Source organism: Octopus bimaculoides, chromosome 28, assembly GCF_046866305.1.
Source record: "Octopus bimaculoides isolate indiv1 chromosome 28, ASM4686630v1, whole genome shotgun sequence".
NCBI classification, from domain to species: domain Eukaryota; kingdom Metazoa; phylum Mollusca; class Cephalopoda; order Octopoda; family Octopodidae; genus Octopus; species Octopus bimaculoides.
This window is the reverse complement of record NC_142955.1, coordinates 6,216,669-6,232,121: the sequence shown is the minus strand read 5'-3', so window position 1 is coordinate 6,232,121 and position 15,453 is coordinate 6,216,669. Positions and strand designations below refer to the sequence as shown.

At 39.5% G+C, this 15,453-nt stretch overlaps 1 protein-coding gene across 1 annotated transcript in view; it reads right to left on the bottom strand.

Moving 5' to 3' along the window:
* The window catches only part of LOC106872323 (flotillin-2), a 79,519-nt gene that overhangs the window by 24,305 nt on the left and 39,761 nt on the right, over positions 1–15,453 (bottom strand). The gene's annotated exons all lie outside the window — the stretch shown is intronic.

Genomic DNA, 15,453 nt, shown 5'->3' with positions numbered 1-15,453 from the left:
CCGCTTCCACCGTTTGACAACCAGTGCTGGTGTGTTTATGTCTCCGTAACCTAATGATACAGCAAAAGAGACTGACAGAATAAGTACTAAGGTTAAGAAATAAGTCCAAAAGAAGAATAAAAGAATAAAAACTAACCACATCTAACCTCTCACACCTACCCTACAATGCCATTCAAAAATTATAAAATTGTATCATCGAAATTTCAAGGCTAGAGATAATGCAAGATTAATTCAAAACAGCATGAATGAATAAGCATTACATTTGACAATAAACTGAAAGCTAAAGAATTATTTTAAAAGTTTAAAAACAAATCACTCCAATACTTTTTTCTTCTTTTTTTTTTTTTTAATCTGGCACTTATTCTTTTGGTCTCTTTCAGTGAATCACAGTTCTAGACTACAGTCGAAGACATTTGCCCAAAGTGTTGCACAGTGGGACTGAACCTAAAATGATGTAGTTGCAAAGTGAGGTTAAAGTCTAAAAAGCTTTAGAAGCTTACCTCAGCAGAACTTGAACTTTGATCATAAAAGCATTTCCATGGATGCTCTAATGATTCTACCAGTTCACTGTTTAGTAAATAGTTTTTGGTCTGAGATCATAAGCTGGTATGAAGACCAAAATAGTTACAACATACAACAGAAGCCACTTATTGGGATCATCCTGGGACACAAGAGCTTCTTAAATGATCCTTTCTATTAAAGGCACAAAGCCTGAAATTTGAGGGAAGGGGACCAGTCGATCATATTGACCTCAGTGTTTAACTGGTACTAAATTTATCGACCATGAAATGATAAAAGGCAAAGTTGACCTTGGTGGAATTTGAACTCCAAACATTAGTGATGGGTGAAATACTGGTCGGCGTGCTAACGATTCTGCCAGCTTGTCACCTTATATAACCTCTTAAATAATAATAACAGGTTGCTAACATTGACTAGAAGATATAACAGCATCTTGAATATGCTTAATATCCACTGATTTGGATAACAATAACTGTTTGATTCTAGGCACGGGCAAGTCCATGTGGTTAAGAAGCTCACATTGCAATAGCATGGTTTCAGGTTCAATCTCACTGTATGACACTCAGGGTCAGCTTTTTCTACTATAGTCTTAAGCTGACCAGTTAAACCCTTCAAAGTAATGCAAAACCACAGTCTTATGACTGAAACAAGTAAAAGGTAATGGTCTTTATTTTATAAAGTACAAGAATAAAAGTGCTCAATATAATCAGGTGTTAAATGTATACAGAGCCTGGTGCAGCTTTATTCCTTTATTTGCTTCAGTCGTTTGGCTGCGGCCATGCTAGCTCACCACCTTGAAGAGTTTTAGTTGAAGAAATCAACCCCTGGACTTATTCTTTGTAAGCCTAGTACTTACTCTATCAATCTCTTTTGCTGAACTGCTACATTACGAGGACACAAATCACCAGTTGTCAAGCAATAGTGGTGGGCAGGGGTGGGACACAGATACACACACAATGGGCTTCTTTCAGTTTCTATCTACCAAATCCACTCACAAGGCTTTGATTGGCCCAAGGCTGTGGTAGAAGACACTTGCCCAAGGTGTCATGCAGTGGGACTGAACCCGGAACCATGTGGCTTGGAAGTAAACTTCTTACCACACATCCATGCCTGTGCCTATAGCGTGAGATGCTGACAGTACTTAGGTTTCCTAAGTGGTCAACCATCTAAGTACTTACTAGGCTCAACATTGCTTAACTTCGGTGATCAGATGAGAATTGGTGTATTCAACATGATATGCATAAAGGAAACAGATTATATTACAAGTGTCATTGAGTTAGGGCCTTCAGCTGATTATACACAATTAACTGATGTATACAGTTGACCAAAAGAGACTGATTAAAATGAGACTATGGATTGGAAATGCAATCCCTGTTCAAGAGACACAAGAATAAACATCACACACATGCAAATATACAATGATGAAGTTATTGCAGCTTAGTCAATGATATACTCAATTGGTTGTCGATCTGTTTTTTTCCCTAGCAACTGTCAAAGTTGTATATGATCACACTCATACATACACACACAAGCATGCATGCACATGCACACAGGCCTATACATACACACACACACACACACACACACACACACACACACACACACACACACACACACACACACACACACACACACACACAAATCTTAGTAAGTCAGTAGCAGACATTGTGCTGCCATCAACTGAAAGAGTCACGTAGTAGTAGTGGTAATAGTGGTGGTGGAGGTGGTGGTGATGGTGAAGCCAGTTGTGGTGGTTGTCATAGCAGTGGTAATAGTAACGGTGGTTGGTGGTGGCAGTGGAGGAAATAGCATTAGTAGTAGTGGTAGTCATAATAATTACACAAGCTCTCTGAATTAGCAGAGATAAAGTATGCATATGATGTGGCAGCAGTAGCAGTAGCAGCTAGGGTGGTGGTGATGGCGGTGGGTACAGTTCAACAAAATATGTAGATGCATATAGATTAGGCACAGGCATGGCTGTGTGGTAAGAAGTTTGCTTCCCAATAACATGGCTCCAGAGTCAAGAAAGAAAAAAAAAGGATGGGAAAAAGAAAGAAACAAAGATAGATAAGAATTTACACCAGTGCAGGACTGGTATTTTATCAATTTCAAAAGAATGGAAACAAAACTGACCTCAGGAGTATTTGAACACAAAACATTGAGAACCATCTGATGCTATAATAATGGCCAATTTGCTGCCTGGAGTTAATTGGTCGACTGGATAAGAGAGCAGTCTACCACAAGTAATATTCTCCCACAAGCCTTGTTATGTGGCTATTGTTAACTAAGTGTACTGAGGATAAGATAAAATTTATAGGAGGAGGGGGCAGAATCACTTCCTGAATAGGACATCAGTCTATTGTAGGTTCATCCTTAAATGTCTGTTTCCCATACTGGCATTGGTTGAACATAATGGTTTCAAATTTTGGCACAAGGCCAGCACATTGGCGAATGCAGAGGGGCTGGCATAGGACTGCCAGCAATGGAGAGCACTGGTGGACCTGGTCAGCTCTACACATGATGACATCTCTGGGACCACTAACTTGGGATGACCCCAGCCCCATTAAGCAAGAACATGAAGCAAGCAGCGAAGCAAGCCAGCAATTTTAGGGAAAAACTAAGTCAATTACATTGACCCCCCCCCCCCAGTACTCAACTGGTACTTAATTTATCAACCTTGAAAGGATGAAAGGCAAGTTGATCTCAGTGGAATTTGAACTCAAAAAACAAAGACAGCTGAAATGCCACTAAGCAGTTTGTCCAGCATGCTAACGATTCTAATCTTTTCTACTATGGGCACAATGTCCGAGATTTTGTGGGAGGGAGCTGATCAATTACATCACAATCATCATCATTTTAGATAACCTTTGACATTACACACACACACACATAAACAATACACAGTTGCTTTTATAGGTTTCCTTCATTAGACTGCAAGTATGGTGTGGCACAGCCTTCAGGTGGTTTTAGCTCATTATAGCAACCCTGATACTTTTTCTGGTACCTATTCCATCATGTTTGATAGATATGAACTGCCAAGTCAATATGCATGTAAAGCAAAAGTACTTAATACTGTAGAACATTTCTGTTTAAATGTACCAATTCTCACTTTATACTGATAGAAACACATTCCACACAGTGTACTTCGACACTCATTCTCTGTTCATCAGTTTTCAATCATAAACTATTAGTCAACCCAAGATATGCATCCTCAAAAGTGACCTTTATTGCATTAAAATTGTAGAGTCCAATATGGACCATACTTTGCAGGATACATCTTTTATTTGTTACTTGTTTCAGTCATTAGGGTGTGGCCATGCAAAGGCACTGCCTTGAAGGATATTTTTGCTATTTTTTTTAGTCAAATGAATTGAATCTAGTACTTAATATTTGTTAAGCCTGGTACTTATCCTATCGGTCTCCTTTGATGAAGCACTAGGTTATGGAGGACATAAATACACCAACACCCATTGTCAAGCAGTGGTGGGTGACAAACACAAACACACACATATATGACAGGCTTCTCTCAGTTTTCATCAACCAAATCCCTGGAGGCTATAGTAGAAGACATTTGCCCAAGGGCCACTCAGTAGGACTGAACCTGAAACCATGTGGTTGGGAAGCAAGCTTCTTATACAGCCATGCCAAAATTTTTCAGACCAATATTTACAGCCAAAGCAAAAAGGTAGATTGATTTATACACCAAAGTGGCTTCGGCATAGCAAAAATCCCGTATGAAATACAGCAGGATTTGAAGAGATAGTGATGTTGCTTGAATGTTTACACTACATCAACTTGTATGTCAGAAAAGTAAAGTATTTCACCTATGTTTCAATATGTCTTTCTTGATCAGTTTTTATTGTAAAATACTTCATCTTCCAGGAAACAAGTTGAATTTTACAAAACAAAATTTACAACCAAAAAAGGTAGGTTGATGTATACTCCAAGACAACTTTGAAGGAGCAAAAATTCCAAGTGAAATACAGCAGGATTTGGAAAGATAAAGATGTTTGAATGTTTACATTACATGCTTAGACTATATACTAAAATTGACTTGTATGTTGATAAATACAGTGTGAGACTTGTTGAAGTTTAACAAATCAATTCATAGAGAAGTTGCTGAATGTATGATGTAGGATGCCACAGTAATGCATCACAAAAGCCCATCACCTAAACAACCTTGATCCCTTCATTTGATGTATTTGGTGGTATTCTCCAGCACCATAGCCCATCTACCACCCGACTCCTCAAGGAACAAAAATTAATCTTCCAGTTGAGAATAACTCTTCCAGCTGAAATTGACTTTTGTCTGAGCTCCTCCCCACCTGTTCATACATACAAGCTTCCACCCACTCACCATTCCCTTCCACTATTCTTTTACTCACTCTTTTATGCCTGTCACCGTGGTCCACTCCCTTTTTTCTTTCTTTTTCACATATGATCTACAATTATTCACAGCTCATTACATTCTCAGCCAGAAATCACACACACACACACACACACACACACAACTACACACTTTCATTCCAATATTTATCAACCGTTTTCCTTCATAACAAAGAGTTTATGGCTCAAAACATTGATGCTTATTGCTCACTATGTAATACACTAATGGCTTTTGTTTATCACCAAAATTTTCATATATGTCCAAAGCAAAGACAGTGCATCTTTATAAATGATTACAAAGCAAACTTGTTAACTGTGGAGCCAATTACATGCATCATTATATACACATTAAGATATATAATCTGTCACACACACACACACACATATGTATGTATAAGACTCGGTTCAAGTGTCTTTTCCAATACTTGGCTTTCTGTAACAATGACCTTTAAAAATCAGTCTAAACACACCAACAAACTCACCATGGGCCTTTATAACAAAATGCTGAGAGAGAGAGAGAGAGAGAGAGAAAGAGAGAGAAAGAGAGAGAAAGAGAGGAAAAAGCAAAGAGAGAGAGAAAAGAGCAAGAAAATGACTCCAGAAAGCAATTAAATAAAACAATGTTTAAAAAGAAAGAATAAAGTAACGTGTGTGTGTGTGTGTGTGTGTGTGTGTGTGTGTGTGTGTGGTAAAGGAGAGAGGGAGTGGATGAGCAAGTGAGATGAAAGGAATAAAAGAGAGAAGGGGACTCAGGACATCAGTTTTTCCAGAACTGTGTGGACTTTCACATCATTGGTTAATTGATTGGAGAATGGAAGACAAATCACCATGGTAACAATTGATTATAGAAGAACAAAGGGTGGGGGAGAGTGAGAGAAAGAGAAATTAGGAGGAATAGTGAGAGGAGTAGTTTGAGAGCAAAGGGGAAGAGTGTGAGGGCAAAAGGAAGAGAAGTAAGAAAAAAAACATGAAGAAATACATATATAGTAACAATGAGTATACATTTATAAAGATGCACAAACACATACTTGCAAGCATAATGTGCACACATCATACATATGCAAGCACACAAATCCACACATTAACATACATCCATCCCATGAGTACACTAACATATCAGCAGATAAACATTAACCCATATATATATATATATATATATATACATATATACATATATACACACACACACACACACACACACACATTAACATACATACAATGGGTACACTTAACATACATAGTAGCACACATATTAAATAACCCATACCAAGCTTATAATTAATCTATCATCATGCACATGTGGGAGAGAAACAAGAGATGGGGAATGGGGACTTCTCGACTTTGTATCATCTGCAACACATCACTTTACACCACAACTCAGAGTAGTTTAGTGCCTGGATGGATCTGAAGAGATGCTGCTACAATTACTACCACAACTGATTATGGTAATGATGGTATAATGGCTACTACACAATAACACAACTTCATACTCTGCTGTTTAAAAGAAAAATAGATTGAGTAGCATAGTCCTAAATATACTACATAGGTCTGAATATATATATGATCTGATGGCCAAGACTGACCAGACAAGCTGGATCAGAGATGACCCAAGCGTAAACAACAAGAAAGGATACAGATAATGTAATCCAAGATGGTCATGACTGGAACCCCTTTGATTAAAGTAAATCGGATGGATTAGGGATTTAACCATGACAGAGTCACACTAGATAACAGTAGACCAAGATGCAGTTTGTCTAAATAATCGATAGTAGTGCAGTTGGAGCATTTCTGATCATAAACAAGCTAGATCAGGACTGATTTGGGGCAAAGCAACGACAGAGGACACATAAGATCACAATGTCTGGAAAAAAGATGGACTGTCAGGGAACATCTTTGATCAAATGTCAGTTGGATCAGGGCCAACGTGGGATAAGACAAGAACAAAGATAAGGACATTAAATAATGTAATCTTAGTTACATTATCTACTGTAAGGTTCAATCCTTGTTGTGATGTGATGACTTGTGTGCCTCAATAATTCTGCCCTGATTAGGGTCTGCCATGCTGAACAGGTCAAAGAACAGAGGCCAAATTAATATGGAACACCTCCTCTCAGAGGTAGAAATAGGTTTATGTAAGGCCAACACTCCTACCTAGATAAAAGGCAAGGTCACAGAGGTATTGGTGAAAATTCGAAACCAATGAGATCTGGGCGTGGAAGGCCTTCCCTCAAGTAAACATATGCCATAAAAATAGTTGGAGACAGGATACTGAGGTGAAAAAGCAGGGATCTACTAGAGAGAAGCAGAAAAGACAACCCAGAATCAAGAACAGAGGGAGAAAAGTTGTAGATAGCCTATGCTGCAAAGGGTGTGAAGGGCTTCAGCAAATACAATATGTCTGAATATAAAATGAGGTAATCAAGGCCAAAACACCCTTTGAGCATAGGTCAGCTGGATTAGGGCTATTAAACAATTACCATTACCATACAGTGGTCTTGCGGTTTAATCTCCAGCTCAACACTGATGGAGCAAATCTATATTTAAACACATACCATCCATGAGCATCTAAACTTAAAAGTATCTCAAACTATGGTAGCCAAAGATGGATGTGGTCTGATTTGAGGAAGGTTTAGTTGCTATATCTAACAAGGCAAAAAGCTAGTTTGAGGTACATTTTCTGGTCTCCTAGGCAGTTGGAGTCTTGCCAGTGTTTATGTTTAACCCCAGGTTAGTCTTTGATCCAGCACACAGACATGATCATTTGTGTCCTATTTTCTTCCTCAATAAAAATTTGATGGGAGATTTCTCTGCAATTTTCAGCAAATCAAGCAATCAAACAGAGAAATTCCCACTTTAGCCCACCATATCATGAGTGTAGAAAATGAAGAAGAAGTGCAGACAAGTAAGGAGATGCTACTACACATACTTCTATTGATGATGAAGATGATGGCGATGCTTTCTCTGCTGATGCTGCAGCCAGTGGCTATTAAAAGAATGGACATTGCTGCAAGCGTGAATAGTCAGTGACTTTCTGCATCAAACATAGAATAACACTAAACAAATAATTTATTCACGGCCTAAAAAGTCAATGTGTATTACCGTATATATGTATATGCGTATGTGTTGTATGCACAAACACAAATAGAAAATTGCATAACTCTATATCTACAATTTTGAATCAATATGTCATATTTAAATTTATATTATATACAAGCTAATATATTTTTTATCTTCTACTGGTTTCAGCCATAGGACTGCAGTCATTCCAGGGCACTGCCTTGGAGGGATTAGTTGAACAAATCAACTCCTGTACTAAGTCTGGTACTTATTCTCTTGGTTTCTTTTGCTGAACTACTAAGTTCCAAAGACATAAACAAACCACACACACATGTACACATATATATATATGTACACGCACACACACAATAAGCTTAATTTTCTTCTACCAAATTCACTCACAGTGCAATGAGGCTGAAACTGAATCCACATGATTGTAAAGTTAGCTTCTTCCCCACACAGTCATGCCTATATATATATATATAAAATTTAATAATGAGGGTAGAAATTGATATTAATCAATTAAAACCAGTGGCTTAGCATATTTAAAAAAATATGAAGATTAAAATTATATTACATACAAAATTAAGAGGAATGACCACCAAAAGTGGACTCCTATATGCTAGAAATAAATGCTAAATCACCTAACCACGAAGAGTATGTTCTCAAGGAAAAAATTTCAGCAAGACGCCAGACTGTAAAAATGAGCAAGACAAATGAAAATATATAAAATAAAAAAATAAAAAATATTTTATTTCTTTTTTATTTTGTATATTTTCATTTGTCTTGCTCATTTTTACAGTCTGGCGTCTTGTTGAAATTTTTTTCTTGAGAACATACTCTTCGTGGTTAGGTGATTTGGCATCTATTTCTAGCATTTAGGAGTGCACTTTTGGTGGTCATTCCTCTTAATTTTGTATATATATATATATATATATATATATATATATATGAGGCAAGACCTTCGAACATTGGGCTTCACCGGGGCGATGATTTCTGACCGAGACCTTTGGAAATATGCTGTGCGTGAGAAGTCCCGGCAAGCCAAGAGAGACCTAAATCCAAGGCCTCTGCCAGGGGTGTAGCCAGCCCACTTATGCGTACCTTTCCTTCATTGGACACTAAACTCTGCTTGTGAAGACCTGTTGAGGCAAGTGAAATCGAAGCCGAACTAAATTCGATGACTGGCACCCATGCCAACGTCGTCTCCTTCATTGGACACGAAACTCAGCTTGCGAAGACTTATTGGGGCAAGCGAAAGCGAAATCATGATGGCACCTGTGCCCAGCGACGCCTTTCTGGCACTTGTGCCCGTGGCATGTGTAAAGACTTTCGAGCGAGATCATTGCCAGTGCCCCTGGACTGGCTCTTGTGCGGGTGGCACATAAAACACACCATTTTGAGCGTGGCCGTTGCCAGTACCGCCTGACTGGCCTTCGTGCCGGTGGCACATAAAAGCCCCCACTACACTCTCGGAGTGGTTGGCGTTAGGAAGGGCATCCAGCTGAAGAAACTCTGCCAAATCAGATTGGAGCCTGGTGTAGCCATCTGGTTTCACCAGTCCCCAGTCAAATCGTCCAACCAATGCTAAGCATGGAAAGCAAACAATGATGATGATGATGATGATGATGAGATATATATATATATATATATATATACACACACACACACAGATGTCCATTCACAAACTTATCTAATATATAAATGAATATAAGTATATTTTTATGTAAGTTTAAATCAATTTATATTTCAATTTATATTCATTTCATACAGACATGTATGAAGGGGTGCTGAAAGTTCCTGGCTCTAAGTGTATTACAAAAGGCCTGATTAGGGGCCCAACGTTCTGAGTTCTTTTTACAGGGCTTAGAAAAACTGAAGGACCACTGCAATAACTGTGTGAATCTGAGAGGGGAATGTGTTGTATAAAACCATAATTAACTGACCCTCCTGTATTTTATTTTACCCAAAGCCAGGAACTTTTCAGCACCCTCTCATACATACACATCCAAACATTTTTACTTGCACTAAATACACATATTCATACATGAAATAAATGATTAGTGAATAGCAGGGGCTATGATCTAAGCTATGTCATCATGAAGTACATCTACACATTCCAATAATCATTTTTGAAACTTTGTCTGAGGAATTGCAGATAAGAAATCCCATGCAGGTGTTCTACATGTGTGAAGGTGCATAGCTCAGTGGTCAGAGTTCCAGGCTCACAATCATGAGGTAGTGAGTTCAGTTCCCAAACTGGGCTGTGTGTTGTGTTCTTAAGCAAGACACTTTATTTCACATTGCTCCAGTTCACTCAGCTGTAGAAATGAGTTGAGACATCACTGGTGCCAAGCTGTATCAGCCTTTGCCATTCCCTTCGATGACATTGGTGGCGTGAAGAGAGGATGCTGGTATGCATGGGTGACTACTGGTCTTCCATAAACAACCTTGCCCGGACATGTGCCTTGAAGGGTTACTTTCTAGGTGTAATTGCATGGTCATTCATGACCTAAAGGAGTCTTTTATGTGTCCACAGTGTGTTGTGTTCTTGAGCAAGACACTTTATTTCACATTGCTCCAGTTTCCACAGCTGTAGAAATGAGTTGAGACATCACTGGTGCCAAGCTGTATCGGCCTTTGCCTTCCCCTTGGATAACATCCATGGTGTGGAGAAGGGAAGCTGGTATGCCTGGGTGACTGCTGGTCTTCCATAAACAACCTTGCCTGGGAGGGTAACTTTCCAGGTGCAATCCCATGGTCAGTCATGACCACAGGCTGTCTTTATACCACCACCACCACCACCACCACCACCACCACCACCACCACCACCACCACCACCACCACCACCACCACCACCACCACCACCACCACCACCACCACCACCACCACCACCACCACCACCGCCACCACCGCCACCACCGCCACCACCGCCACCACCACCACCACCACCACCACCACCACCACCACCATCATCATCATCATCATCATCATCATCATCATCATCATCATCATCATCATCATCATCATCATCATCATCATCATCATCATCATCATCATCATCATCATCATCATCATCATCATCATCATCATCATCATCAAGGCAGCAAGCTGGCAGGATTGCTAGTATCTTGGCAAACTGCTTAAACGGTATTTTGCCTGTCTTGGCATTCTGAGTTCAAATGCCCCCAGGGTCAACTTTGCTTTTCATCCTTTCAGGGTTGATAGATTAAGTATCAGTGAAACACCGGGGTCAGTGTAACTGACTGGTCCCCTCCCCCCAAATTTCAGGCCTTGTACCTATAGTAGAAAGTATTATTATTATTATTATTATTATTATTATTATTCATTTTTATAATTATATTCACATAAGACAGTGAGCTAGTAGAATTGTTAGCCCGCCAGACAAAATGCTTAGCAGTATTCCATCCATCTTTATATTCTGAGTTCAAATTCTGCTGAGGTCGACTTTGCCTTTCATCCTTCCCGGGTCAATAAAATAACTACCAGTTCAACTCTGGAGTCAATGTAATTGACTTCCAAAATTGGCACTGAACTCTCTTATGCTATAATGAAATGCATGTAACATGAAATTAAAAATATACCAAATTTTCCAGCTTTTGTTTTTAATGAATATAAATAATGTGTGTGTGTGTGTGTGTGTGTGTGTGTGTGTGTGTGTGTGTGTGTGTGTGTGTGTGTGTGTGTAGCTTAGGAGAAGAAGGGAGGGTGGTGATGACTGACAGGTTTGTGTGTGCAACAAATCACACGCACACACAAACCTGTCAGTCATTATCACTCACCCTTGCCTCTTAAACACACACCTATACACACACATGCAAGCAACTAGGTCTCAGACAGGCAAACATGGCCTCAATAGCAAAGTGGAAGAGAGAGAGAGAGAGAGAGAAAGAGTCACTGAAATCGTTGTGAATGGCAGCAAAAGAACTTTGGGTAACAAAAAAAGTTTTTAAAAATCCACTGTTTAATCAGCAACAAGTTAAACAACTGATTGATTAGTTAGTTGGGTAGATATTTAACCAGTTGACTAATAATAAAGGACTGGAATTGATTGTTGTGTGTGTTATAATATCGTGTGTTATTGGTATCAGTGTAATGACTCTCCCCAGACATGACAAAATTTGTTTCAACACACAAATTCACATCAAGAATCTTGCAAACCAAACACAAAAATGAAATATACATAGGTGCAGGCATGGCTGTGTGATAAGAAGCTTCCTTCCCAACCACATGGTTCCGGGTTCAGTCTCACTCTGAGGCACCTTAGACGACTAAAGCCTTGTGAGTGGATTTGGTAGATGGAAACTGAAAGAAACCTGTCATATATATGTGTGTGCGTGTGTGTGTGTGTGTGCGTGCACGTGTGTGAGAGTATATCTGTCTGTCTGTGTCTGTCCCCCACCACCACTTGACAACTGGTGTTGGTGTGTTTTCGTACCCATAACTTTGTGTTTCAGCAAAAGATGACCGATAGAATAAGTACCAGGCTTAAAAAAAAAAAGTTCTGGGGTTGATTCTTTCCACTAAAGCAAATTGTTCAAGGCAGTGCCTCAGCATGGCTGAAGTCTAATGACCAAAACAAGTAAAAGATAAAAGATAGTCCTCCAGAAGAACTTAAGATTAGCTGCCCTTGGGAGTTCCTTTAGGCTGATGACCTTGTTCTTATAGCTACCTGAACTAGAGACAAAATTTCAGGTGTAGAAGCAAGGTCTGGATCCAAAGAGCTTTAGAATTAATTTACCTAAGTGCAAAGCCCTAGTAAGTAGGAAAACAGCCAAATCGTTAATCGCTTCAATGAGATGGCTCTGCTCAACAAGTAGAAACGGTGTACGTAGGAACTCCATACAATGTACACAGTGTGAGCTGTGGACACATAAGTGCAGTAGTATCATACGAAGGTTAATAGAAAAAATAATCTTTGTGTGTGATAGACATGTGAATATAATAAACACCATGAATGTATAGAGAATAGACTTCCTCAAGTGACAACAAGGATCCTTTGAAGTAGTAGGTAACTTCCATTACCAAGACGACCAAGTTAGCAATGGTGGAGGAAGTTCTGAAAGTGTAAGTGCGCGAATAAGTATGCTCCACTGAATGGGTAATGCCAGGGTGCATGTACAACAGAGTGTAAGTGATTTGAGAAAAAAATTGAATATAAGAGGCATCAGATATGTGCAAGAGAGAAGACTACACTGGTCTGGTCATGTGATACATGTAGATGAGGACAGCTGTGTGAAGAGCTGATCTTTAATTGAGGAGGGAACCTGTGGAAGGGGTAAACCGAGGAAGACGCGAGATGAAGTGGTGAGAAATGATCTTCAGATGTTGAGCCTCACTTAAAAGAGGAGAAGAGAGCGAAACTTCAGGAAATTTGCTATGCTTGAGAAGACACATCAAACTAAGTAAAATCATGGCCAACCATACATACAGGCATATCCTTTATAGTCCATGCCCACCCCCTCTTTCACACATGTAATTCTGTCCTATGTCAGACTCTCCCACAGCCCATCTTCCTCACACCTCCAGCACCTACTGTAGGCCCCTCCACTCTCCCTTGTGCACCTATTTGCACACTCTCCATGCCCTCACATATCTATACTACCCACTCCTAGCAACTTCCAATTCCTCTCATCATCACTTGTTATTATTCTTTTACTTGTTTCAGTCATTTGACTGTGGCCATGCTGGAGCACTGCCTTGGAGGGTTTTTAATCAAACAAATCAACCACAGGAGTTATTTCTTAAGCCTAGTACTTATTCTATTGTCTTTTTTTTTCCCAAACCATTAAGTTACGGGGACCAAAACACACTAACACTGGTTGTCAGGACACACATGCATAGACACACACACACACACACACATATATACCACAGGCTTCCTTCAGTTTCTGTCTACCAAATCCACTCACAAGGCTTTGGTCAGCCTGAGGCTACAGTAGAAGACACTTGCCCAAGGTGCCAAACAGTAGGACAATATGGTTGGAAAGCATCTCTATCTCTAAATATCTCCCTTCACACTCCTAAGGAATATCCCTGCCTCTATCCTCTCTGTACTAATTATACTACCCCCTCCGCTGTTCCCCGTGGGCAGGCTCTCTCGCACGCTTTGACTGTCTCTCTATTTCTCTCTCACCTTCTTGTCCTACAGAGGTAGCCAAGTATCTCCTCAACAGTAAAAGGGCTACCTCTGTCCCCCTACCATATACTAATCTCTTGGTTCCCCTCCTCCTCTCAGTTGTCTTGCAAGCTCATGGGTGCTGGTGAGATGTAAAAAGCACCCATGCTGGTGCCATGTATAAAGAACACCATGCACTCTGTAAAGTAGTTGGCATTAGGAAGGGTATCCAGCCACAGAAACCAAAACCAAGCCAAAACAGACAATTGGAGCCTGGTGCAGCTTGCTGGCTTACCAGCTCCTGTCAAACTGTCCAACCCATGCCAGCATAGAAAAAAGATGTTAAATGATTATGATGATGATGATATATATATATATATATATCAAAGTTGTACAAAAAGCAAAAGACAGAGACAGGTAAGGGAACAGCAAACAAAGTGCATTAGTTTGATGCTCAAGAAAAATGGAAGAAATTTTGGATGTTTTGAGCCTAAACTCATCTACAGAAAAAAAAAATGAGGAAAGAAAGCAGATGAAGAGAAGAAAAAGAAAATAACAGGTTATGATCAGACATGTTGGAATGAGAGACAGAAAGTATAAAAAGAAAAGAAGAGAAACTAGCCAAGTTAGCAATGTATGAAGATTCAAAATGTTTGATAAGTTTTGGTACTCATAGATGCATACACTTCACTACATGCACTTTGTACACAAGCACCATACAATCTGCTCTATACATATATATGCATATACATGATAATATATATACAGCAAATTATCTACATCTCTTCGCAGTCTTTTGACCTAAATCAAAGATTATTCCTTTATCTCTCTTCTGCAAGCTATATATATAGAGACACTGTCAACAAAATATACCAAACAAATAAGCAGAGCCCAGAATAGAGATACTTTAATCCTTTAGTAATCAAATTACTCTGTCAAATGTAATGCTTATTTATTCACTTGGGTATTCAGGTAATTTGAAAATACCTCACAGAGTGATGAACATGCCTGGTAGAGTTATAGGCATAGCATCCATTCAGCCACCCTGCCAGGGATATTGTGAAGTCATGGGATTGCAGCAGAGCAGATTGTGAAAAGGTAGCAGAAGAGCTCAACTGAGCCAATGATGCTTCTTAGTGATGCCAAGTGAAGGAATCCGAGGATCACCAAATTCTATGAAGAGAGTGACTGCAATACATCCATAGGGGTGGCATCCGTAGTTGCGGAATCAGCTAATGAAAGATTCACTGTGACTCAAGCTCCCAATTCAAATTTATATTAATAGAACTGGATGGTTACAGGGACTCATGGCAATCTGCAAAAGCATCATGGCAAATTGGGAAGAGGCAGCA